This window comes from Myxine glutinosa, chromosome 3 (genome assembly GCF_964187855.1).
Source record: "Myxine glutinosa chromosome 3, kmMyxGlut1.1, whole genome shotgun sequence".
NCBI lineage: Eukaryota > Metazoa > Chordata > Myxini > Myxiniformes > Myxinidae > Myxine > Myxine glutinosa.
This window is the reverse complement of record NC_136263.1, coordinates 166,063,349-166,088,861: the sequence shown is the minus strand read 5'-3', so window position 1 is coordinate 166,088,861 and position 25,513 is coordinate 166,063,349. Positions and strand designations below refer to the sequence as shown.

Sequence of the window (25,513 nt, the reverse complement as noted above, 5' to 3'; positions counted from 1 at the left end):
TTTTGATTCAAAACTTCATATATCCTTTTAAATCAGAAAATTAAAGGAAATGGCATTGACAAAATTATTGACACCAGAGACTTAATATTTAGCTTAATATACTTAATATATAGCCTTTGGACAAAATAACTGCAGTCAAGCGCTTCCTACTGCCACGAATGAGCTTCCTACACCTCTCTACTGGCAGTTTGGTCCATTCTTCTTGTGCAAACTGCTCCAGTTCTTCCAGATTTGAAGGGTGACTTCTCCCAACTGCTGTTTTCAGATCTCCCCACAGGTGTTCAATAGGATTTCGATCTGGACTCATTGCTGGCCACTTCAGAACAGTACAGCCTTTTGTCTTGAACCAATACTGGGTGCTTTTTGAAGTGTGTTTGGGGTCATTGTCCTGCTGCAAGACCCATGACCTTTGACGGAGACCCGGCTTTCTGACAATGGGTTGAACATTGTGCTCCAAAATGCCTTGGTAATCTCCTGATTTCATGATGCCATGCACACATTCAAACTACCCTGTGCCAGAGACAGCACAGCAACCCCAAATCATCACTGAACCTCCTCCATGTTTGAATGTAGGAAAGGTGTTCTTTTCTTTCAAGGCTTCATTTTTTTTTTTTTTTTTTTTTTTGTATACTGAATCGAGGCTCGTGAAAGAGCTGACATTTACTTCACAAACAAATCAACCAGACAAACAAAATATATAAAAAGAGGGAGCGGAAGACAAGAGAATGGGAAGCACACAAACACTTGAGACCACACAACATTTAAGAGCAGGGAGATGTGTGGGGGGGAGAGGGCTTGGGGAGAGGGCTCTGTAAACCTAGAGATGATGTGCTTTAAAAAAAAAAAAGCTCTAATTTGGTCTCAACTGTCCACAGGACATTCTCCCAGAAGGATTTTGGCTTGCTCAGGTGTGTTTTGGGAAACTCCAGTCGGGCTTTCTTTTGTCTCTCTCTCAGCAGTGGTGGGATCCTCATGGATCTCCTTTCATTGAGTTGGCGATGGATGTTCTAGTCGAAACTGTCATACCTTGTGTCTGAAGGTCAGCTTGAATCTGTTTGGCAGTTGATCGAGGTGCTTTCTCCATCATTCGAACAATCCTTCGCTACAATCTTCGATCAAGTTTTCTCTTGCGGCCACATCCAGAGAGGTTGGCTAAAGTGCAATGATCCTTAAGCTTTCTGATAACATTGCGTACGGTGGACAAAGGAACATCAAGGTCTCTGGACATGGACTTTCAGCTTTGAAATTGTCCATGCTTGGCTACAATCTTGTCTGACCTCCTCAGAGAATTCTATGGTTTTCTTTCATTTCTCCATGCTCATTGCGGTACACACAGTTATACAAAACAGCAGAATGACTCCTTTTATCTTTGCAAACTGGATGAATGAGTGATTTTTATATTCCAGGCACCTGCATCTCACCACAGGTGAGTTCAATTCAAAATAAAGTAGAATCACCTGCTTGAAATCTAATTATTTCTAACAACTTCTAAAAGGTTCCAATAATATTGTCCGGGCCGTTATAGGATTTCTGTGTGGAATAAGCTAAGATTTAGTCTTTTTTTTTCACGTTTTTTTGTTTTGTTCCACTGCAAACCAAATAAATACAAATGTGGATACCAAAAGATTCTTTAATTTCAGGAATTTTCTGGAAGAAATGGTGCATTATTTGAAAGAAGTGCAAGGGTGCCAATATTTTTGGCCACGACTGTATATATATATATATATTATATATATATATATATATATATATATATATATATATATATATATATATATATATATGTATATATATATAATATATTCTCAAGCTTTTGAAAGGTTTGAAGAGGATTGATGGATGTGGTTTGCCAGGTAAGTTGAAGGTATGGTGTTTGAAGTTTGGATTGATGCCACGAGTATTGTGGCCATTGATGATGTATGATATTGCAATTGGGCATGCAGAGAGGATGGAGGTTGTGGTGAGTGGGTTTGTGAGGAGGTGGTTGGGAGTGCCACGCTGTTTGACGAACATTGCCTTTCATGGTCAGGGTGGGAAACTCCAGTTTCCCTTGACATCATTAACCGAGGAGTTTAAGGTGGTGAGGGTGCGGGAGTTCATGATGTTGCGGGATTCAAGTGATGCAGTGGTAAAGAATGCTCTCCCAGAGAAGAAGGGAAGTCGGAAGTGGCATGCAAGAGCAGAGGTGGATGAGATGGAGGAGCGGTTGCAACAGGAGGAGGTCATGGGGATGGTACAGCATGGGAAGCATGGCTTGGGGTGGATGAAGCATGAGCGATGGGGAAAGGCATGTGTGAAAGAGAGGAGGAAGATGGTTGAGAGGGAGGTGAGAAGAAACGAAGAGGAGGGGAGATATGTGAAAGCAGTCAGTCAGGCACAGCAAGGTGCTTGGACTAAGTGGGAAGGTTCAGTTTTGAAATTTCTTGAGCGTGATCTTTGCAGCAATTATATTAGAGAATATATATTTATGATGTCATCACTCACGTGGTCTGGCAGCCATATTGGATCAAATAAAAAACCCTTCAAAAACACAAGAGTTGGCTTGCACCAATTTGACTGCGCAGGGTAAGTATTCTATGAATACCATGTAGTTTAAAAGAATTTTTACAAGGGATAAAAAAAACACTGGGATTTTGAAGTCTGAGATGATGGAACCGTTAGTGTATTTATAGTACTTATCATTGATTTGGCTAGTTTGGGTTTGATTCCCGACCAGACTATAAACTGATGGACTGGTGCTGTGCAGGCAGGGAATTACATCACACATTGCATCCTCCCTCGGGGCGTTAGTTGATGTCCCATCTGCTAGCGTTAGTTGATGTGCTTTGAATAGCCCCACAGCGTCTTTCATTAGGAATAAGCTAGTTGTCAATGGAACTTTGAATAAGTTCCAAATTCCTGCCCTGACGTCTGCAGGGAAGGCAAATACCAACCTCCCAGTGCAATTCTTGCTGTGAAGCTTCTTTGGCAGCACTGCATCAGTCTTCAGGCCCAGCAGCCCAGGGAGATATGGGATTTGCAGCTTTGATCCCATAATTATGAGCCAAGTCATTTTCAGATGGGGAGTATTACAGGCAAATCCAGTTTATTCTTACCTTCACTTGGCTCTCGGTGTTTTATTTCATGCATATTATGAATAATCCAGGTGAACCAAGTCTATAGTGACCACATTACCATAGCCAGCGTTGCTCCTTTCTGGTTTCCAGCTCTCAGGATAGCAATACAGCAGCCACCCAATTGTCAACCAGTTGTAATCTTGAATGATAGCTTTATCTGACCTGTGGCAACAGTGGGAAGGGAATAACGGATGCATATTCAGCAGAAACAGTATTATGAGATATCCAGGAAATAATCCACTGAGAAACAGCCTGAAGTAATTGCAAACATGGCACCTGGCATCGCAAAGGGTGCCGCAAGGTCACCGCATGTACTCCCGATGCCACCCATCCAAAAGTTAAAAGGGAAAACCGAGCGATTGTGCAATTTTTTTTTTGGGTTAAATCAGTTCTTCGGGGGCATATATTAGCCCAGCAGCCTTGAACTGGCTTGTTTTTACAGCCAAGGCATTGTGAGGTCAGGCAATTCAACAGGAAAGCATCCAGTAAGTGCCTTTGCTGCTTTTCACGCTCAGCTTAGCCGCCATCATATGATGAATTGAACTCTTTGCACAATGCGTTCTTTATTGAGGACTCCTTATTGACTCCTTTTTAGCGAATTATGTTCTCTGCAATGATAAAATGTTTCTTAAGCATTTCAAAATACATTAAAGTATTCTCTTTGCACCAGAAATTGCACTATTGTCGATGCTACAAAATACAAACAGCAGAGTGATTTTCATACACATACTGTATGTCTTGAGCATTTTATAAGAAATGGACCTTAGGGTGGTGGAAGTCATCTACAGACATGAGATGGATGAATACTAAGGATCAATGTACAGTATTGCCAATAGTGTGGTGTTGGCCCAGCTGTTGGGTACATGTCTGTTTGAAAATTGAGTATACATGTCTGCTACCATCTGTTGGGTATATTCTGTTTGAAAATTGAGTATACATGTCTGATACCATCTGTTGGGTATATTCTGTTTGAAAATTGAGTATACATGTCTGCTACCATCTGTTGGGTATATGTCTGTTTGAAAATTGAGTATACATGTCTGATACCATCTGTTGGGTATATTCTGTTTGAAAATTGAGTATACATGTCTGATACCATCTGTTGGGTATATGTCTGTTTGAAAATTGAGCATACATGTCTGATACCATCTGTTGGGTATATTCTGTTTGAAAATTGAGTATACATGTCTGCTACCATCTGTTGGGTATATTCTGTTTGAAAATTGAGTATACATGTCTGATACCATCTGTTGGGTATATTCTGTTTGAAAATTGAGTATACATGTCTGCTACCATCTGTTGGGTATATTCTGTTTGAAAATTGAGAATACATGTCTGCTACCATCTGTTGGGTATATTCTGTTTGAAAATTGAGTATACATGTCTGACACCATCTGTTGGGCATATTCTGTTTGAAAATTGAGTATACATGTCTGATACCATCTGTTGGGTATATGTCTGTTTGAAAATTGAGTATACATGTCTGATACCATCTGTTGGGTATATGTCTGTTTGAAAATTGAGTATACATGTCTGATACCATCTGTTGGGTATATGTCTGTTTGAAAATTGAGTATACATGTCTGCTACCATCTGTTGGGTACATGTCTATTTGAAAATTGAGTATACATGTCTGATACCATCTGTTGGGTATATGTCTGTTAGAAAATTTAGTATACATGTCTGCCACCATCTGTTGGGTATATGTCTGTTAGAAAATTGAGTATACATGTCTGATACCATCTGTTGGGTATATGTCTGTTTGAAAATTGAGTATACATGTCTGACACCATCTGTTGGGTATATGTCTGTTTGAAAATTGAGTATACATGTCTGCTACCATCTGTTGGGTATATTCTGTTTGAAAATTGAGTATACATGTCTGACACCATCTGTTGGGTATATTCGGTTTGAAAATTGAGTATACATGTCTGACACCATCTGTTGGGTATATTCTGTTTGAAAATTGAGTATACATGTCTGCTACCATCTGTTGGGTATATGTCTGTTTGAAAATTGAGTATACATGTCTGATACCATCTGTTGGGTATATTCTGTTTGAAAATTGAGTATACATGTCTGATACCATCTGTTGGGTATATGTCTGTTTGAAAATTGAGCATACATGTCTGATACCATCTGTTGGGTATATTCTGTTTGAAAATTGAGTATACATGTCTGCTACCATCTGTTGGGTATATTCTGTTTGAAAATTGAGTATACATGTCTGATACCATCTGTTGGGTATATTCTGTTTGAAAATTGAGTATACATGTCTGCTACCATCTGTTGGGTATATTCTGTTTGAAAATTGAGAATACATGTCTGCTACCATCTGTTGGGTATATTCTGTTTGAAAATTGAGTATACATGTCTGACACCATCTGTTGGGCATATTCTGTTTGAAAATTGAGTATACATGTCTGATACCATCTGTTGGGTATATGTCTGTTTGAAAATTGAGTATACATGTCTGATACCATCTGTTGGGTATATGTCTGTTTGAAAATTGAGTATACATGTCTGATACCATCTGTTGGGTATATTCTGTTTGAAAATTGAGTATACATGTCTGCTACCATCTGTTGGGTATATGTCTGTTTGAAAATTGAGTATACATGTCTGATACCATCTGTTGGGTATATTCTGTTTGAAAATTGAGTATACATGTCTGATACCATCTGTTGGGTATATGTCTGTTTGAAAATTGAGCATACATGTCTGCTACCATCTGTTGGGTACATGTCTGTTTGAAAATTGAGTATACATGTCTGCTACCATCTGTTGGGTATATGTCTGTTTGAAAATTGAGTATACATGTCTGCTACCATCTGTTGGGTATATGTCTGTTTGAAAATTGAGTATACATGTCTGCTACCATCTGTTGGGTACATGTCTGTTTGAAAATTGAGTATACATGTCTGCTACCATCTGTTGGGTATATGCCTGTTTAAAAATTGAGTATACATGTCTGACACCATCTGGGCAGTAAATAAACCTTCCATCATGTATTTCAAAATACTTCCCTAATCCTCAGTAATTGTATGAAAAGCTTCACATGATCCTCACCTTCTACTTGTGTCTTGGAGAGATTTCTCTCAGGATGGGTGAATTTGGTATTGTTGAGGTTTACTCCCATCTGTTTTGTCTTTCTGTTTGACTGATTAATCCAACTTGTCTTTGCTTTTGGGTATCCTAAATGTTAGGCATCATGTACAAACTGTATTCAGGTAGCTCAGTATTTTAAGCTGATTTATTCCCACTGATTATGCCTGCGGACAGAAACATGTGTCCTGAGCTGCTGAGCTTGAACACTTCCTCTTACTGCCCATTGCTTTTTGCTAATCCATGGAGAGGTCCCTGTCTTGCGAACAGGCAACACCAATACATTTTCACTATTGTGCGATATCTAGGATTACAAAAGGTCACTTGAAGCATATTACTTTGGAAGATCGGAAACTATATGTAGGGAATGTTGTGTGCAAGAGTATTCCAATAATTATGAAGGTTGTAGGCAACAATTTGAGTCAGCTGATCAAAATCGCATTGTTTAAACTTGAGTACACCATGAAGAGATTGATGTTTAAAGCCGTAGCAAAAATTAACCCAAGAGTGCACCACGACATTGGTGTTGTACGTGGTCATGCGATGACAAATTACACTCAGTGTAGTCCCATGGTGACTGTGGACCCTTTGTATGTTAATTTCCATTCTTCATACAGGATAAAAACAACAACCTGGTGTTGGCTTAGCGGTTAGGGTGCCGACTTGGGATCCCAGGATCCTGGGTTCGAATCCCGGTCGATCGCTGAATTAACGCCAGCGGGGTTGACTCAGCCTGTCATCCTTCCGAGGTCGGCAAATTGAGTACCAGTTCACTGGTAATTCCCTGTGTGTCGCAAGAGGCGACTAACAGGGTTGGTGGCAGGAAGGGCATCGGCCATAAAGCATTGCTTCAAAAAGGGGGCCACGGTGCCCCTAAAAGGCCAACCACTGCCCTGTGGGGAAAAATGGCTTCTAATGGTGGTTCTTCTATACAGGATAAAAACACCACACTTAAATGCAATTGCAATTAGGTACTATTATAAGTGATGTGGAAGGCCTGGTCGGGGAGTGTAGGGAGAACTGCGTGATGCATCGCTCAATGCTCAATCACAGTTGACCACGTTGTGGAACCCTTCTCACGTAGCGTAGTGGAACCCCTCTCCCCATCCCCACCCCCATGTAAGCCAAACCCCTACCCTCTCCCTGCTGAGGGGACTCTTGATAGGCCAGAGTTTTTGTTACAATAATGTGGTTGACCTAGTTGACCGGTTACAATAATGCGGTGCAGCAAATTTCGTGACAATTTACCCAGGGGTATGGATGGAATTATATAGAAAAAAAAACAAACAAAATATCCCACACAGACACAACTTGCTCTTATATATATATATATATATATATATATATATATATATATATATATATATATATATATATATATATATATATATATATACTAGACTGCTAGTTGAACCATTGCTTGCAAAAAAATTTTTAAAGATTTTTAAAGCAAAAAAAATAAAAATAATTTTCAACAAAAAATTAACAACATTATCTTATAAACGTTTTTTGGTTTTGTTGAGTGAATCTGCTGCTACTGCGAACCGAATATTTTGTGGATGACAAATTCAGGAAGCAACGACTTATCGTTGGCCAGTTGTGAAAACTGGGTCATGCAGGTACAACAACAACAACAACACAACGTGCATTTTAAGGCAATTTTCCCTGCAAGAGCGGGGGTTAGCCTTGCGGTCCCCATGACAATCTTCTCCATTTTGCCCTATTTTCTGCATCTCTCCTTGTTAACCCCCTTGCCCGCATTTCTTCTTCCACCATCTTTAGCCAAGTCTTTCTCGGTCTTCCCCGTCCTCTACTTCTTTCTACATTCATTTCCATCACTCTTTTCAACCAGTCATGGTTGGTACATTGGTCATGCAGGTACATTCAAACTATTTGCAAAATTTGATATTGAGCCTTATTGTCATGCCAAATGCTAGCTGTACTGGGAACTGACGTCATTGCAAAATAAATGGGAAGGTCTCATGTTCATGGGATGTACATATTGCAATGCTGGGAATGAGCGCCATTTTGTGTGATGCCCGCAGTTGCTGTCTGCATTAGTCGTTTGTTGATGATGACGGCCGACTCCTCTGTGTTTTCCCAATATTCAGCCTTGAATAGTTGGGCTAAAACTGCAATAACCTACAAAACCTTCATTTACTACACGAATTGCTCATCCCTTTATGTGGGTGGTGTATTGGCAACAGACTGTTGTTTTGATCACTCCCAAACATAAAAGGTCTCACCTTCCAATGTTTGATGATCCTAATAACAGTTGTTTTGGTTGTTTTACACAGAACGGAAAAGGTTATCGGGCATGGCGATTGTGAATATGAGACTTCCTAAGACGTATGCGGCTGATCATAACAACAACATGGTGGATGTATGCTTGTCCTGCTTACAGTTGTGGGTGGAGTCAAGCCAGCTGTCCAGCCAATGGATTTGAAGGCTTCATATGTACACATCCTGATTACGGTTATAATATATAAGACAAGCTGGGTCACCTTATCAATATTGGGTTATTTAGACTTCAGTAAACCATCAAGAGGATTGTAGGAAAAAATTAATGCGAGAGTGCGCAACGGCAATGATGAGCCAAATGGCCTCATTACCTTGTTTGAGGTCAGTTTTGTGATTTTCAGATGTACTTGGAATTGCCTTGCGGGGTTGGGACTGGGGCATTTTGCACATTACCTGACGCTGTGTATCCCCAGCACGTCTGCAAAATTTGGTGATTGGCCCAGCTGTTTTTTTTTTTCTTCTGTGATTTTCAGACCTACACATATACATACAGAGAATTTCCTTGTGGGGTGAGGGATTTCGTGGGAATGTTTTGTGCCTTTGACCTGAACTTGGGTATACCCAGCCCATTTGTAAAATTTGGTGGAGATTGGTCAAGTAATGTGGAATTGTATAGACATCGAAGAAAAGGCTTCACACAGAAACAACATGCACGCACAACTTGCTATTATATATATATATATATTGTTGGGGATATGGGAATTGTGTGGGTAATTTGGTGTAAATTTTCCCCTTTTGTATGCTGTAAATCCTGTAAATATCACCCTCCAAGTATCAAAGATCAAAGGTCGTCTGTAGTTAGGCCATCGCACACACATAGCAAATCTATGATTTCCCTCATTAGTTATGTCCTTAGTAAATGTAGTTGAAGGTTCTGTGATCCACTAGTTCATTACGTTGCACCGAATTAAATAAGATAGATCCCTCCGACATGGTACCTTCAAAGTGCCAAGTTTAGCCACTTTGCTGCATTTTGACTCCTTTAGCCACTCTGCTGCATTTTGACTCCTTTAGCCACTTTGCTGCATTTTGACTCCCTTAGCCACTTTGCTGCATTTGACTCCATTACGCACGTGGTTAAGCCTCGGAGAAGAAAGGCGTGTCTCCACCTCGTCATAGAGGGGAGGAGTGAGTCAGCCCCGCTCAACCAACCAAGAACAAGGGGTTGGGCTTGGAGAGGGTGTGGAGAGAAACATCGAGGAGCTTCGCGAAGGTTCAAGGGAGGGGCATATATAACCCGCGGTGGCACGGCCCCCAAGGGAGAAAAGAAACGGAGAGAGATCGAGGGAGATCGGAGAGAGAGAGCTGCGGGATCGGAGAAAGGACCGAAGTGATTTGGAGAGCGCGCGACGCAGCAGTGCACAGGAGGAGCTTTGGCTGCGCAGCTTCGGAGCCGTGGCGGTTTTGCACGATCGCAGCTCGGGTTTTGACGGCGGCTGTTCGCTTCCAGCCCGACCGTGCCCCGGTCCCTGCTGAACCTTCCTCTCCCTCCAAGCCATCCACCTCCTACCATTCGTTCCTGCTTTCATCCCCCGTGTAAGTCTGGCCGTTTGTCTGTCTTTCATGTTGTCTTGGGGTATTAAGTAAGACTGTTTATAGATAAGTTAATAATTGCACTGTGTCTTCTGATTCTTCCATTACCTTGTATATTACTTTGATTGCTTTTCTTCTGCTTAGTTGTGTGTAAATAATAAATCCTGTTATTCCTACGTTCTTCTTCTTCTTCTTCTTCTTCCTTCTTCATGCTCTTTCGGTCGCTTTAGAGGTTTCCATCATTGCACACCTGTGGCACGATTTGGCCAACGTTACAAACATAAATCGGGTCTAGTCTCGGTAAACCGCTCACGCCGCAGTTCGCTTCGCTCGGAGCAAACATCCATTACGCTGCGGCCGTGAGCGGGGAGTATTTCCTTGCGTACCAGGAGGCGCTGGTATTTAGGTTATAGGACGGTTGGGCCTAATAACCTACCCAGCGCCGACCGGGCGTGACGTCATACCCCCAGGACCACGTCGGTCAGTCATCAGCAAGGGGATTAATCCCCCCTCCTTAAAGGGGAAGGCCGACGCTGGGATCCGTAACAATATATATATATATATATATATATATATATATATATATATATATATATATATGTATATATATATATATATATATATATATGTATATATATATATATATATATATATATACACCAAGACACAGATTTATGGATGGCAAGGGATTTTCTACCAAAGTTGGTCACTGAAACGTTTCAAACTGTTCCATTTGGATGGAGATCCACGTGATTGCCTGAAAAGATCTTTGATTTTCTTCCTCATTCTGGTTGATTCTTTGTTCGAAACGATGCTCTAGTTTGTTATGATTGTTCAGATGCATCTGTCAGTTGCTTTTTCTCCCATTAATCCCCTTTTTTATGTAAAGCGTCTTTACTTGCACCGGAATAATTTTTTTCTTCCATTTCACCAATGGAAGCATTTGTATTTTGATTACCATTTGTTGAGCAGATCACAAGGTTAATGTTTGCTTTGTTTTTAATTATTCATTGAATTATTTTTCTGAATATAATAAACTGTGCCAAATATTTATCTTTTGTTTGACAGTTTTTTTCATTCAGTGTAGAAGCTTAAGGAAAAAGGCATTATGAAACGATTAGCAAATTAACAAAGCAACATGAGGCAAGCGTTGAGTTGGACACGCCAAACAGCTAGTCTCAATTGTGAAAATCTGCCTCAAAAAAGTTTACACCGTAAAATGTTTCTAAACACAATGGATAAACAAAATGTTGTACAAATGACATGCTGAAAACGGTCCAAAAATTCAGTTTCTCATCTTTCAATTTAAGAGTCTATTGGGCATATCTAATTAGTGTGTGTGTGTGTGTGTGTGTGTGTGTGTGTGTTTGTGTGTGTGTGTGTGTGTGTGTGTGTGTGTGTGTATGTGTGTGTGTGTTTGAAAAAATGCTACCCAGCATATGGAACAAAGCTCACCTGCAGGGTTAAAGTGAAGAAAGACCTGAAAAGTTCAACATCAAAGAGTGTGGATGGTTTCTAGCCACCCAAGGGATATAAATCTTTGGGAAGGAAATGTAAGGAGGGATTAGATGCCTGTACAGAAAGACGAGTAAAGATGGACAGAACTAAGTGTGCTGCTGCAAGTCAATAAGTAGAGAATAACCGAAGCACACATGGAAGCGACACCTGCCAGACATCCTCCAGACGAGGGCAGGACATTGCCAGTCACAAATTTCAGACAACTCGGAGACATGTTGGAGTGAGATCCTAAAGCTTATGGCTTCTATCTCAGTCGGCCAAATGGATGAAGAGCATCATTCCCTTGGATGACCTTATTTCAAGGCGTGTGCGTGTTATATGAAAGTCATCTGCAAATGCTTACAAAAGCGAGTTTTTATTATTAATAAATATTAACAAAACTAAAACAAACTAAAACAAAAGTGAATACAATATTTTGGATCATCAATAACCCAAAACCTATAATCAATTAGAGAGTTCATACAACACGATACCCAGCATAGTTTTTAAGTATATACTTCAATTTTAATAAAATGCTGTAAGACCCCGACATTCATGGATTCGACATTCGTGGGATAAAAATCCCGCGAATGTCGAATCCGCAAATGTCGGGGCAATGTTTCAATGGGGAAAAGGGGGTTCGTGATTTCCAGAGGTTCGTGATTCACATGGGAAAATTTTAAAAGTTTAAGAACATGAATGCACACAATTACAGTCTCATTAAAAATGCTTATAAATAAAAACAATATTCTGAACCGTTCCAAAAGGTTAGCTCACTCTTTTTTGCCATGAGTGATATGTTATTGTCCTGTCCATGGCTGGTTACCACCAAGCCTTGGACAGATGAGCCAAACCAGCTTTAACTCCCGAGGCGATCTTCAATTATGGCGGTTATTGGCATGCAGGATATTCTTATGAACACACGGGTTTATTCCAAAACCCACCAAGAACAATACACCAAAAATGTAACAATAATTATTTACAATAAAATAAGGTGCGGAATGAGAAGAAAGAAAATAAATGCTGAGGTAAAAATGCTAAGGTGAGGATCCTCCATAAAGACACAAAAACGCACACAGGGTGAGGTAAGAAAATAAAAATCACGCTCCGGCACTCAACTAGCCCAAATGGATCCCGTGGTAAATCAACGGTCATTGAAGCCAGAAGCGGGAAGACACAGGTGGGAAGCCCGGAACATGGCAGCGAAAGCTGCGCGTCGAGGGCACCCGGGAGTGAGGCGATCAGGGAACACAACCCTTGTTCTCTGCTCCGTCCACCGCTTCACAATCTTTGGCATGAGAGATAAACAAAATCCTCCTCTTTGGGAAAGGACGCACAAACACGACCTGGAGCACTCCAGCACACCCAAGACAATGAGCCTTCTCATTGTCACACCGCCAAAGCCAGAATCTCAAAGCTACTCCTTCACGCTCTGCCCACGTCATCGGGCCATGTCACTTGGAGGGGCTTGGCCTGTTGGCCCCGTACCCCTGCCCATCGGACCATTGTAGCTCCACCTCTCCTAGGCAGGCCTTTGTCTTATGTGTCCATTGGAGCCTGAATAGCTTGGCCGGCTGATGGTATAAATGTTAGGGATGGCCACAGAGGGTATTACGAACAGGGGAAATTATTCTTAACCCCTACTACTAATTAACACGGCATCACCTCTCCCATGATGCACATTTAAACACAACCTTAGCTACATTTTCCCTACTTATTACATCAAAATGCTCCTACACGTCACACGGTCCATTCTATTCCTCGACAATCCTACCTTTCTTACAGTATTCTCTTACCTACCCCCATAAACGTGACATCATTTTATCGAAAACGAACCATTTGTGCTTCGATCTTGCGTGATTCCCAATGCACGTCTTGATCCCGAAAATAGTCGCCATTTTAACTGCTTGGACTCGACGCCTGAAGGAAGACACGGAACTCTGCATCATCCTACGACGATGGATGTTGAGATTAAATTGCATAATTTGAAATGTCCTGGCATCACATTCCTTGTGTTGGAATTTCATTTTATTTGGGATCCAAAATAAAGTTCATTTTTACTTAACGTAACATGAACCAGCCTCACTGATCGGCACAAGATTTACGTGTGTAAATACACCACCCTATTTAACATTGCCAAGTACTGCAAAACTGGAGGTTATTGGAAGTGATAGGAAGGTGATTTGTGTTCTACCATGTTCAAGTATATAATTCAATTTAAATAAAATAAGGATTGTAAAAGTGGTGGAAATAAATTAATTCCGGAATTTACCCACATTTTACCGCTGTTGGTGCAGTGTCTATTACACCACCTTATCTAACAAGTTACATTAGTTATTTGTGCCTGTTGTTTGTGTCCTTTATGACATCCTTAAAAAGAGTAAATTTCCTGTTTGGAATGATTCTCAATTTTATTTAACTTCCAGGCAGGCAGACAAAATCTCACTTCTCTTTGCAGATGTGCAATTGGGACAATTTCTGAGACAAAGTAGGGTAAAACGGCAGTTTTGTTTTCTGATTCATGTTCCGATTCATGGTGAAAATGTAACATTCAATTTAAATAACTTGTACCTCAATCATAAACTGAGGTTTCCAGAGAGACAGACGGACGGACGGACGGGCATGAACCAATTGCTTAACCCTGCTTTTCGCTTTGTGTGCGTGGGTTAATAACGGCTACTGGTACCATATTAACAACAGGGGTTGAGTTGAATTTCTATCAACTTGTGATTTTCCACATTATACAATAACATTCGCCATGACAAACATGTGGTGGTATTTTACAGTGTTAGATAAAGCATTTACCAGAGGTAGTAAAGGGTAAATTACAGTCTATCAAAGAACAGCACACTGGTCTTTCATGGAAAGTCCATTTTTATAGTTTTTCAAAAATTAATTTGAAGAAAGTATTGGAGTTCTTTTGAACAATGGCTACTCTCCATTTGACAACATGATACCGCAGCAGATAGTGAGGAAACCCAAGTATTTGAATCCGGAATCTTTGCAAATTTGTTCCTGCATATGTATGAATCTGATTGGATCCAGACCACGAGCAGGAATAAACGAACATCTGTGGGAAGGAGCAGAAACACCTTCAGATTAATTGACAATTTACTGGCAATTGATAATGACTTCGTATTTGATCAGCTTTATGATTACATACAGTGCATTCAGAAAGTATTCAGACCCCTTCACTTTTTTCACATTTTGTTATGTTGCAGCCTTATGCTGAAATCGTTTAAATTCATTTTTTTCCTCATCAATCTACACTCAATACCCCATAATGACAAAGAGAAAACAGGATTTTAGAAAGTTTTGCAAATTTATTATAAAGAAAAAACTGAAATATCACATTGACATAAGTATTCAGACCCTTTGCTATGACACTTGAAATTTAGCTCAGATGCCTCCCATTTCTCCTGATCATCTTTGAGATGTTTCTACACCTTCATTGGAGTCCACCTGTGGTAAATTGAATTGATTGGACATGATTTGGAAAGGCGCGCACCTGTCTATATAAGGTCTCACAGCTGACAATGCATATCAGAGCAAAAACCAAGCCATGAGGTCGAAGGAACTGCCTGCCGAGCTCAGAGACAGGATTGTGTCAAGGCACAGATTTGGGGAAGCCTACAAAAATTTCTGCTGCATTGAAGGTTCCCAAGAGCACAGTGGCCTCCATCATTCTTAAATGGAAGAAGTTTGGAACAACCAGGACTCTTCCTCGAGCTGGCCGCCCGGCCAAACTGAGCAATCGGGGGAGAAGGGCCTTGGTAAGAGAGGTGACCAAGAACCCGATGGTCACTCTGGCTGAGCTCCAGAGATCCTGTGTGGAGATGGGAGAAACTTCCAGAAAGACAACCATCACTGCAACACTCCACCGATCTGGGCTTTATGTCAGAGTGGCCAGACGGAAGCCTCTCCTCGGTGAAATGCACATGAAAGCCCGCTTGGAGTTTGCAAAAAAGCACATAAAGGACTCTCAGACTGTGAGAAACAAGATTCTTTGGGCTTTCATGTGCATTTCACTGAGGAGAGGCTTCCGTCTGGCCACTTTGCCATAAAGCCCAGATCGGTGGAGTGTTGCAGTGATAGTTGTCCTTCTGGAAGTTTCTCCCATCTCCACACAGGATCTCTGGAACTCAGCCAGAGTGACCATTGGGTTCTTGGTCACCTCTCTTACCAAGGCCCCTCTCCCCCGATTGCTCAGTTTGGCCGTGCGGCCAGCTCGAGGAAGAGTCGTGGTGGTTCCAAACTTGTTCCATTTAAGAATTATGGAGGCCACTGTGCTCTTGGGAACCTTCAATGCAGCAGAATTTTTTTTGTAGGCTTCCCCAAATCTGTGCCACGACACAATCCTGTCTCTGAGCTCTGCAGGCAGTTCCTTCGACCTCATGGCTTGGTTTTTGCTCTGATATGCATTGTCAGCTGTGAGACCTTATATAGACAGGTGTGTGCCTTTCCAAATCATGTCCAATCAATTGAATTTACCACAGGTGGGCTCCAATCAAGGTGTAGAAACATCTCAAAGATGATCAAGAGAAATGGGAGGCACCTGAGCTAAATTTCAAGTGTCATAGCAAAGGGTCTGAATACTTTCTGAATGCACTGTATATCCAAAAGATCTGTAAATTTACAAAAAGGAAAGTAAAACCCGCACCGTAAGGCTGTCACACACTAGCTAATGGTCGCCAACGTAACACAACACATTGTCGGCACATTATTTAACAATCGGGTTTTGCTGGAGACTACCACACACTTACCTTACAATATGTGATTGTTGATGTCATTATTTTTGGTAAACAAAATGGCAACGAAGAAGAAATGCAAAGAGAGGATGAGAAGGGTGAAAGCTCTGAGCACTACTGGTTTGGCACTAGTACTGGCCCGTTGGGACTTCCTGCCTTTAGAAAGAGGCAGCTGTGAGTAAAAGCCCTGGGTGGAGAAAAGTTCAGCTCAGGGGGTGTTCAACGAACGTTTTTTTTTAAAATTGTATACAAGATCGAGACTCGTGTTGGAGCTAACATTGATCACAAAAAGACAAAGTAACGCATAAAACATATGATAAAGGAAGCGGGAGACAAGATGGAGAGCAGTGACATTGGGAGATATGTGGGATGGAGAGGGCTTGGGGGGAGGAGGCATGGGAAGGGGGGGGGGGGTGGGAGAAGTTAAAAAAAAAAACACACATGGACACTGCTAGGACTTCCAGGAAAGAAAGAAGTCGGGATTTACAAAAAAAAAGTGGATCTGAGGTGAATTAACGGGGGTAGAAGAGATCAAGGTTTTGGATGGGGGAAGATAAAGTTGGTGGTGAACAGCTGTTTTAAAGACCTGGAGGGAAGAGTGGGATTGAAGAGAGTGAGGGAGTTTGTTCCAGAGGTGGGAGAAAAGAGGAAGGAAAGAGTGAAGGTGAATAGAGAGTCTTGATTTTGGTAGTTTAACCATTAGAGGGTTGCAGTCAGATCTTGTACGACCTGTAGGAATATTTGGAGGACAAAGCACAGATAGAGAAAGGCCGGAGAGGAGTTGGTAGAAGACAGAAAGACCACCAACCTGCCTGCGGTGAATGAGTGAAAGGCCTCGGAGTTAGCTTCATCGAGGGAGATTCCAATGATTCTGAAAGCTTTGGTTTCAACAGCGTGAAGACGAGCTAGGTGTGAGGCAGGAGCACCAGCCCAGAGGGGAGAACAGTATTCCATTGAGCTGCGAATGAAAGCCTTGTATGTTGTGAGGAGCTCAGGTGTGCCAAGGAAGGACTTCGCACGACGGAGGATGCCCAGTCGGCGACTGGCTGTGGAGGCCAGCTTGGAAATGTGGTTTTCCCAGGAAAGATGATGATAGATAGTGAGACCCAAAAGCTTGAGTGACAGAACTTCTTGGAGAGGATTGTTCAGAAAGTAGATGGGAGGGTTTTCCCGTCGGTCTTTTCGGAGAGACATAGTGAGAGTGTGAGATTTGTCAGGATTGAAAGACAAAACTTGTGGAAGTTTCTTTCTTGAAACTTTCTTGTGGAACTTGCTGCAGATTCTGAGTCCTATTATATAAACTTCCAAAGGGATGCATCTGACACTTTAAGGGGCTAATGGAGCATGTCATTCTGCGGATAGTGAGGAGAAACATGGCGTTTAGGGATGCAATCTCCGCTACAGAGTGAGTCACAATAACTTTACATTGTTTTGGCCACAGGTAATTCAGTACTGCAATGTAAACAAACATTAGTTGCAGCATTAACATTAAACAAACATTAAACCTTACACAATCACACACACCCATCTTATAGTTACAGATATTACATGTGCAGGCACATACACACCTCTTACCATTAATTATTTGCTTCTTACCTCGCATGTGAGGTCATATCTTAATCATATGGAATGCCATATGATGTCTTGTCAGTTTAGGTTTCCCCAACTTATTCTCCCCTTTCTCATTATGATTATCTCACCCTATTTCAACTACTGATAAAAATCCATGCCATTCTGAGTCTGTCTCATTGGCAGGAACTATTGCCGACATTCCAGGAACATGCCATATTGTGGCAGGTTGTGTGTGCTGTTCATGATGATTCCAAGAAACTCATCCATGGTGCCAGCATGTAAAAGGCACACCGCGGGTGCACTGTTACCTTGGCCAGGAAGCAGTTGGTGTTACATTTCATCAGGTGTCTAGAGCAGTAAACAGAGTTGGTATTTGACACAGTTGAGTAGCAGCTTGAAGGAGTGGGGGCAGCCATTGCCTTCTAGCTTGAAACACTTATAGTCCTACACCATGCAGTTGATGATAACCATGCTCTGCTGGGTTCCATATCTCCCACCGCTTCACTGGATCGCACGCCACGACAAGCAATTCCCCACCTCTCCGTTTTCTGCCATTATCCGACCAGTTATCTCACATTTATTTTGTCAACCACAGCTGGAGGGTTAATTTATTTTTTGTTGTATTCCATGCCACCACAACCAAATACTTTTGTTGCACTGGAGCTCTGTCAAGAAAGCTTTAAAAGCACGTTTCCCAATCAGCAGGTCAGAATGCACTGTAATCAAGCATTACATTATGTTACGTAATCTAGTGTTACGTTACGTTACATAATGAAGCTTTACATTGCGCGGAATGACTAAAAAAATAGCGTTTCCTAATTTGTGAACGACCCCATATGGGGTTAACCAATCCGTGATTGTGTGACGAATTAGCTCATCCTAATATAACCATGGTGGAGGCTGACAGGGTGAGAGTTGTCGAGTTAATCTTTTAATAGCAAATTAAATGTGTGTTTCCCAATCACAGTGTTCATCTTTTAAGTGTGTTTTAAATGCCCGTTTCCCAATCGTCCCGTTACCAGATTTCGTAGCAGGTTGTGACCACAGTGCGGTCATTCTTGTTTTGACTAAGGATTCCAGCTGGACAAGTCTGGTCACCAGTTAGCCACTTTGGCCCATTAGTCATCACGAATCTGCCGAACTGTTGGGCCAGGGAATGCAAGGAACTGCAGGAACTTCCAAGAACGTCAAAAACTGAACCACCTTTAGAGGCCATTTTTCCCCGCAGAGCAGGGGTTCGCCTTTTTCGGGGTACCGTTGTCCCCTTTTTGAAGCAATGTTTTACAGCCGGATCCCTTTCCTGCCACCAACCCTGTTAGTCACCTCCTGCGACACCCAGGGAATTACCAGTGCGCTGGTACTGAATTTGCCGACCTTGGAAGGATGACAGGCTGTGTCAACCTCCCCTGGCTTTAATTCAGTTATCGGCCGGGATTAGAACCCAGAATATTAGGGCCCCAAACCAGCACCCTAACCGCTAAGCCAACACCAGGCTTACTTCCAATAATTTCAAAATTTCCTGGGGGAGGACCTCCACACACTACTCCTCCCCCCCCCCCCCCCCCCCCAATGCAGCACTCCCACTTGGTTCACCCCTCCATCTTTAAATTCCTGGATCCGCTCCTGCAACTGTTATTACATTCCGTTTCATTATGAATATACCGGTGATTGCTCGCATGAGGATGTCTTCTCTTGTCGCCAGCATCTTGTTATGCAAACGGATGCCGTTACATTAGCGTGGGAGTACCGTTTTCCCACGCATGGTATAATTTTTGTCAATCACTATTCAGCTATCGCTGGACCACACCCCATTCGCACAGGGTAGTGTGCGTGACATTTGTGCACAATCTTTCTTCATTATCTGCCTCTTACCATTGATCAATTTGCCTCTTACCAATGACTACCTTTCTGAGAAAGAACCAATTTGGCTTCATTCTCCAAAATGTTACCAACAGCAACCTTTTCTAAATGGACAATCTCAAATGATGTGAAAAATCAGAGAGACATTTTCACTCTCACAAAGATTGTAATGATCTTCTCCAATAATATCTGCAACTAATTTGGACTGGAAAAATATGCCACTGTGACCATTAACAAAGGACAATAGGAAGTGAGGGCTTCATTTTCGCATTTGAAGAGACCATCATGCCATTGGCACTCGAGAGTTAAGCATGTCATGAAAATGGATCCATAAACAACATCAATATGAAAAAAGGAAACCACCAGAGACAAGGAAATGTATTGTGAACTGTGAAAGCCTGAGGTCTGTGATAACACTCTATCGATTAGGCATTCCACACTGAAGCCATTCCAATCATAAACACTGCAGATGTTGTAGAATAGACATTATAACGCTAAGACATTCTGATGAGTTAACCAGTAAACAGAACACACATTATGAAGATGGAGCTTTTCACACAATATTCAGATGGAGACCGAATTATGTACCGAGATGGAAAGGAGAAGAGGGTTAGAACGTATGGAAGATGTTGTGTTTGACGAAAGATCCGCTATTTCTATCCATCAATCTTTCTCAATTGATATTGATCTATCTGTCGATCTCTATCTGTCACACAAAGCCAAACGCCAGCTTTAGAAATGGTGAGTAAAAAAAAGAATTGTGTAAAAAAGTATGAGGAAGAGGCAAAATTAGTACGTGGAGACCATCTTGCCAAGTCGGAGGTGAAGGCCCTTCCTGGTAAGTGGCCACGGTACTTAAAATCTCTGATTAATATTCTTCAAAGTAGTTAGGAATTGCCCATATAAAGCTTCCCACTGGTACCCTTATTATAGCTACACAAGAACAGGCTCTTCAAACAAAGTTGAAACCACTGACAAATGCATACAACACAAATTCTCTGAGATTGTGATGCTAAGAGCAACTAGAACAGCACTCCGTAGAGCGCAAACCTCCGCCAGGATGAACAGTTTACATTTTTAAATCCCACTGATAGGCAGGATCTGGATCCAGACCTTAACCAAAATCTAATTGCATTGTTCTTGTTGCCTAGCTAATTAATTCACCTAGTTTTGTCATAATCCATCCACAAATTTTTCATATATTATTTTTGGTCCTGTCTCTCAATGGTGAAGAATCACTTTAAAATTCTACTAGCCAGATCCGGATCTTCACCGAAATTTATTCGATTCCTTCTTGTCACACACCCAACCAGTCCACCAAGTTTCGTCCAAATCCATCCACAACTTTATGAGATATCCCGCTATGTATCGTTTTTGGCCCCATCTCCCAATGGTGAAGAATCACTTAAAAAATTAAATAATTCTCGTATCCGAATCCATATTCAGATCTTCACCAAAATCGAATCCAATCGTTCTTGTAAGACACCTAACCGGTCCACCAAGTTTTGCCCAAATACATCCACAACTTTTTGAGATATCCTGCTATGTATCGTTTTGTCCCAAAGCCTGGTGTTGGCTTAGCGGTTAGGGTACCGGCTTGGGATCCTAGGATCCTGGGTTTGAATCCCGGTCGATTGCTGAATTAACGCGAGATGGGTTGACAGCCTGTCATCCTTCCGAGGTCGGCAAATTGAGTAACAGTTCACTGGTAATTCCGTGTTTGTCAAATCTGTGTTTGGCGCAAGAGGCGACTAACATGGTTGGCGACAGGAAGAGCATCCGGTCATAAAACATTGCTTCATAAAGGGGACCACGGTACCCGAAAAAGGCCAACCCCCCTCTGCGGGGAAAAATGGCCTCTAAAGGTGGTTATATCGTTTTGGCCCCATCTCCCAATGGTGAAGAATCACTTAAGAAATTCTGGTAAAATCGAAACATTTCGTCATTGTCAGACACCCAAACTCTCCATCAAATTTCGTCCGAATCCGTCGACAAAATTTTGAGATATACTGGTCAAAGGCAACGCACAGACAAATAAACATGGGTGAAAACAACCTCCATCTACCTTCGGTGACAGAGGGAAATATATTGACCACGTACTAGCAGGCCGTTTTGTCTTGGCCGCAGCAGAATATCTAAACCATTATGATAGAGCTGCCAGACATATACAGTGCCCTCAGAAAGTATTCACACCCCTTGACTTTTTCACATTTTGTTGTGTTACAGCCTGAATTTAAAATGGATTCAATTAAGATTTTTAGTCACTGATCTACACATAACATAATGGCAAAGTGGAATTCTTTTTTAGAAATTTTAACAAAATAATAAAAAATGAAAAGCTGAAAAGTCTCGAGTCAATAAGTATTCAACCCCTTTGCTATGACACTCCAAATTGAGCTCAGGTGCATCTAATTTCCTTTGATCATCCTTGAGATGTCTCTACAACTTGATTGGAGTCCACCTGGCCAACTAAATTGATTGGACATAATTTAGAAAGAAACGCACCGTTCTATATAATGTCCCACAGTTGACAGTGCATGTCAAAGCAGAAACTTTACCATGAAGTCCAAGGAACTGTCTGTATAATTCCAAGAAAGAATTATGAGGAGGCATAGATCTGGGGAAGGATAAAACAATTTCTAGAGTGTTGAAAGTTCCCAAGAGCACAGTGAGCTCCATCATTAGGAAATGGAGAGAATATGAAAGTACCCAGACTCTTTCTAGAGCTGGCCACCCACCAGAACTGAGCAACCGGGCAAGAAGGATCTTGGTCAAGGAAGTGACCAATAACCCAATGACCACTCTAACTGAACCACAGAGTTCCTTGGCTGAGATTGGAGAACCTGCTGGAAGGACAACAGTCTCTGCCACCCTTCACAAATCTAGGCTTTATGGGAGAGTGGCCAGACAGAAGCCACTTCCTGAGCAAACCGCACATGACAGCACACCTGGAGTTTGCATAAAGGCACGGAAAATACTCTGAGAGCATGAGGCAAAATATTCTGTGTTCTGATGAGCCAGAAATTGAACTCTTTGGCCTAAATGGAAAGTGCTATGTCTGGCGGAAACCTAGCACAGTTCATCACCCATCTAACACCATCCTTACCGTGAAGCATGTTGGTGGCAGCATCATGTGATGGGGATGCTTTTCAGCAGCAGGGACTGGAAGACTTGAAGGATAGAGGAACACACAATGGAACAAAATGCAGGCAAATCCTTGAGGAGAAACTGCTTCAGAGTGCAAAAGACCTTAGACTGCGGCGAAGATTTATGTTCCAACAGGACAATTACCCCAATCACACAGACAAAGCAACACTGGAATTGCTTCATAACAATAACGTGAAAATCCTTGAATGACGCAGCCAAAGCCCAGACTTGAATCCCATTGAGAATCTGAGAAAAGACTTGAAGATTGCTGTCCACCGATGCTCCCCATTCCACTTGACAGAGCTTGAGCAAATCTGCAACGAAGAATTGGAGAAACTCCCCAAATACAGATGCGCAAAGCTGATGCAGACATACCCAAGAAGACTCGAAACTGTAATTACTGACAAATGTGCTTCAACGAAATATTGACTCAGGTGGTTGAATACTTATGTAAATTATATATTTCTGTATTTAATTTCAATTATTTTGTAAGAGTTTGTAGAAAAATAATCAATTTTGACATTCCACAAGATATGTGTAGATCAGTGACAAAAAAAATCTCTATTTAATCCATTTTAAATTCAGGCTCTAACAACAAAATGTGAAAAAAGTCAAGGTGTGTAAATACCTTCTGAAGGCAATGACATTTGCATATCTGCTTACTCTACAACATACAAGTATGAGAGCCATTGTATCACCGTCAACTTAACATAGTCACGGAGAACTCACAGGTAACTTTACTGTGGGGTATGCAAACAAATACAGACAGATTTATGAGTGCCACTAAACCTGATATTGTCAAAAAGAATAACTGGAGCAAGTTCTTCCTGCTAATAGATGTGGCTCTATTAGCAGAAAAGAACATTGCGCAGAAAAAGACGAAGAAGCTATTGAACTGCAAGAAAGGATCAAAAGAAGGAAATTTTCTGAAGTGATAAGAATGTGGGATGTTTGCTCCACAGTTTATCTCGAATGTAACAGCTGGGTTGATCATAAATCGAAAACGCATCCAGACATCCGTGGTGATTATACTATTATCTGACAAACGGTGTTCGACATGGCGCCACGTAAAAAACGTACTACTGAGGACTGTGATTTCGTGCATTACATGTGGTGTTTTTTTAATAGTACTTACCGATTTTGTTTGATTTAATGTTTCTGTACTTTATGTAAACTTAAAGAAGTTCAAATAGTGTTTCTTGTTCCTGACCTATGCTATTTTTCATCATTATTGTCATTATTTTGTTATGACAAATATATCCTTATGAGTTAATTCTGCATTGTTATTGATGGTAGGAGTGTGTAGTATACTGGGTGTTTATCTTCACCACCGAAAGTGGGCGGAGATTATGTTATTACCCCTGTCTGTTTGTCTGTCTGTTAAGAGGATATCTCAAAAAGTTGTGGACGGATTCGGATGAAACTTGGTGGAGAGGTTGGGTGTGTGGCAACAAATAAGTGGTTCGATTTTGGTGAAGATCTGAATCCAGATACGAGGATTTTTCAGTTTTTTTAATGATTCTTCACCATTGAGAGATGAGGCCAAAAACAAAAGATAAAAACAAAAATTGAATCGATTCTTCCTTGTCAGACACCCAACGGGTCCACCAAGTTTCGTCCAAATCCGTCCATAACTTTTTGAGATATCCTGCTATGTGTAGTTTTTGGCCCGATCTCCCAATGGTGAAGAATCACTTTAAAATTCTACTAGGATCCGGATCCGGATCTTCACCAAAATCTAATCATTTCGTCCTTGTCACATACGTTACATCTCTGCCAAATTTCATCCGAATCCGTCCAACCCATTTTGAGATATCTTGTTCACAAACAAACGGACAGACAAACAGGCAGGGGTGAAAAATAACCTCCATCCATCTTTGATGGTGGAGGTAAAAATCGGGCCCTGGGGGTGTATGGGTGGTGGGAGTTGCCCCCCAAAATAGGTATTTCCTCTTTTCCCAGAAACTACATACACAATTTCAATGAAACTTCACCGCAACCTTCATCTCCCGTGATGTATCAATGTTTGTTCAAGGCATTAGAAAATTGGGGTCTGAGGTGGTATACAGGATGGGAGGTGGGGGGGTTGCCCCCCAAAATAGTTTTTTTGTTTGTTTGTTTAAAATCTTATGATTATGTCTGTATGATTCTACATGCTGCCCTGTCTTCGAGAAACCATTGAAATTGGTTTAAAATACCTTTAGTCAGTGCAGTATACTGTTTATTCTACCAGGTGAGCGCCAGGGTTATTGCTCTGATGTATTGTAAACAGATTGCGAGGAGGACCAAGAGAAGCAACCACGACTAGAAAACTAGAGAACAATTCCCTTTTTCTTTAATCTATGGAATCACCTCCTCGAGTCAGTTCTGTCTTTCTCTTTCCCCCAATCGTTCAGGAAACGGAGCCCAAGACCATATCATTGCTGTCTTCATTGCCTGTCGATGATCTCACTGATTCTGCATCATTTTCTCCCTGTAGCTGTTTTGTTTTGCGTTTACACAAATACGTTGTTTTTTTGCCTTGACCCGACATACCCTTGTACCCTTATGTCAGTAGTCTACCAGTTGCCCTTTCTTGTTCAGGTTTGACCATCTTATGTAAAATAAAAGCAGATGTCGACTATGCATTGCCCT

At 41.5% G+C, this 25,513-nt stretch overlaps 1 protein-coding gene across 2 annotated transcripts in view; it reads left to right on the top strand.

Annotated features, from left to right (window-relative positions):
• LOC137423071 (regulating synaptic membrane exocytosis protein 4) overlaps positions 1-25,513 on the top strand; it is a 375,068-nt gene that overhangs the window by 307,284 nt on the left and 42,271 nt on the right. The window lies entirely within an intron of this gene.